This window comes from Otolemur garnettii, unplaced genomic scaffold (genome assembly GCF_000181295.1).
Source record: "Otolemur garnettii isolate 467f Iridium unplaced genomic scaffold, OtoGar3 scaffold00026, whole genome shotgun sequence".
Classification (NCBI taxonomy): Eukaryota; Metazoa; Chordata; class Mammalia; order Primates; family Galagidae; genus Otolemur; species Otolemur garnettii.
In genome coordinates, this window is record NW_003852421.1 from 178,052 (window position 1) to 180,507 (window position 2,456).

Sequence of the window (2,456 nt, forward strand, 5' to 3'; positions counted from 1 at the left end):
TCCAGTCTGGACTATTCTGGCAAGTCACTTTACAGTTTTGAGACTAACAAACATCCTTCAGGTTTACCCAAAATCAAAAAATAAGGGGTGTTTAGGGGCAGATGTGACAATCTTTAAATTAAGACTAGAATGCCTCCTTAAGTAGATAGGCACCAATGTGAAATGCCTTTAGCACAAAGCTTAGAAAGGCAAAAAGTTTCTAACGATATAAAACTACCAAATTGTCATTTACGCTCACTAACCTGTAGTATATTTGTTTTGTTTTGATTTGCATTTTTAAAAATTCCCCTACCTAAGTAATCAAATAGAGATAAAATTGAAGTTATTCTGAAAAAACCATGCTGGTTCAAAGGTCTGAAAACTTTCTTTGCTTTGGTGAATGTTTGGTCGAATTAAAGCATTGCTTTACTCCATAAGAAGTTTTGTATGAGAGCTCTTGATTCATAGGCAAAAAATAAAACCTTGAACTGATTATTTTTTAAATGGGAGAAAGCTTAAAAAATAGTACAGAATAAAAATATGTAGTTTTTACAATAGGTAACATATCATCTAAGAAAACAAACTGCTTAATCAAATAAAATAAAGACCAGATTTTTAAATGAGATCCTAGATAATTTAAACAAAGGTTTAAATTTGTGGTTTATTTCCTTTATTTCCTGTCTCTAACCCAAACAGAATCTTTCTTTCTAACAGTCCACTATGAAATTTTTCTTAGAAGCAATTAACCCAAGATATCAAAATCCTTTATCTAGCAGTTAGTGCTCATTGCAGATTCTGCCCTGGAACATTATATCCCATGTCCAAGAAAGATTTGCAAATGAAATGCTTCTTGCTTCATCCTTATTTATCATCTGGAGCCCCTGGAAGTCTTATTTTCCTTTGGGACATGAATTCAGGCACAGTCAACATGCCTGTGATGAACACAGGACAGGTCCTTGAGCATGGCTGCTACACGTGCACATCAGCTTCCCCAGGGGCCTTCCCTTGGTGATTCTAACAGACTTCAGGGGAGCAAAAGAGTTGATAATTCCCTGGAAAAAAATGAGGTAAGGCACAGTTCCAAAATCAATAGCCTCTGGAAGCTTTTTGTGACATCTCCTCAGGAAATGTGTGGGCAGTGCATGTGGCTCAAAGGAGTAGGGCGCCAACCCTACATATGGGAGGCCAAAACTGGGCCACCGCCAAAAACTGCAAAAAAAAAAGCCAACAAGTGTTAAACCTCGTCCCTTTTGCGCTGAAATATCTATACCAGTTGCCAATTTCTCCTCTGTGTGTCAGCAGAGTGTTGGCTGGCCATTTCTGGTTCTTCATACTGTGCCTAGGCTTCCTCTGTTTTTCTTCTCCCTCTACAGTCCATCACAAAAGTAATGTCAGCACATATTCAGGCCTGCAAAGAAGTCTACAATGTCTTTCTCACCCCCACATAAGGAAGTCCTCTCCAATGAACTAGGCCATCATTTACCACAAGTGAAGATTTGACCCATAAGTTCTTCATTAAGACACCTACATTGGCTCAGCGCCTGTGGCTCAAGCAGCTAAGGCGCCAGCCACACACACCTAAGGTGGCGGGTTCGAATTCAGCCTGGGCCCGCCAAATAACAATGACAGCTGCAACCAAAAACTAGCCGGGTGTTGTGGCGGGCGCCTGTGGTCTCAGCTACTTGGGAGGCTGAGGCAGGAGACTCTCTTGAGCCCAGGAGTTGGAGGTTGCTGTGAGCTGTGATATCACTGCACTCCACCCAGGGGGACGGCTTGAGGCTCTGTCTCAAAAAAAAAAAAAAAAAAGACACCTACATCTTCACTACTTCATACATTTCCACAGACCGCTGACCCATGAATAGGGTGTTTCTCTAAGGCTTTCTGCACTGCCTTCACCCCTTCGTTTCCCATCTCTGTTGAAGAGGAAATGTATTTGATTCTCATCATTGCAGATTCTGCCCTTGGAGAAAGAAGTAAACACCTCATCTGCAGTGCACTACTAGGGCAATCCCTGAGCGCAAATGAGACAAACAGCATCCACTTCCTCTCCTACCTGGGACTGGGCCAATTTGTACTCAGGGAGTGGTGGAGGGTGTTCCAGGTGAGTCTAGTTTTGAATTCCTGGTTATATTCCTGCATAGGCAGTGTCCATCACAGGGGGAGGGCTCCAAGTTGGGGTATGAGGCTGCATTCAGATGTCTGGGCAGAGTCGTAGTGGGCAGAATCGTAGTGGGTGCAGCCGTGTCCAGGAAGGCCCCACCCGCAACAGCCTTGTCAGGGGAAGCCCCACCTGGGGCAACAGCCTTTGCCCGGGGCACCCCATGTGCGGCCCACCACCTGGTGAGCTGGCATGGCTTGGAAGCCCCGCCCTGGGGCGCAATGAGCAACCACCTAGAGATGCAAGGCATGTTTGAAAGCTTGGTCTCTAGGTAGCTTTGTAGGTCACCGGTTCTAGATTTCCAAATAGAGGATCTCAG

General features: G+C 44.1%; 1 pseudogene; it reads right to left on the reverse strand.

The window, feature by feature from the left end:
* Nucleotides 1–288: 288 nt before the first annotated feature.
* Nucleotides 289–2,217, reverse strand: LOC100948819 (annotated as a pseudogene).
* Nucleotides 2,218–2,456: the final 239 nt, after the last annotated feature.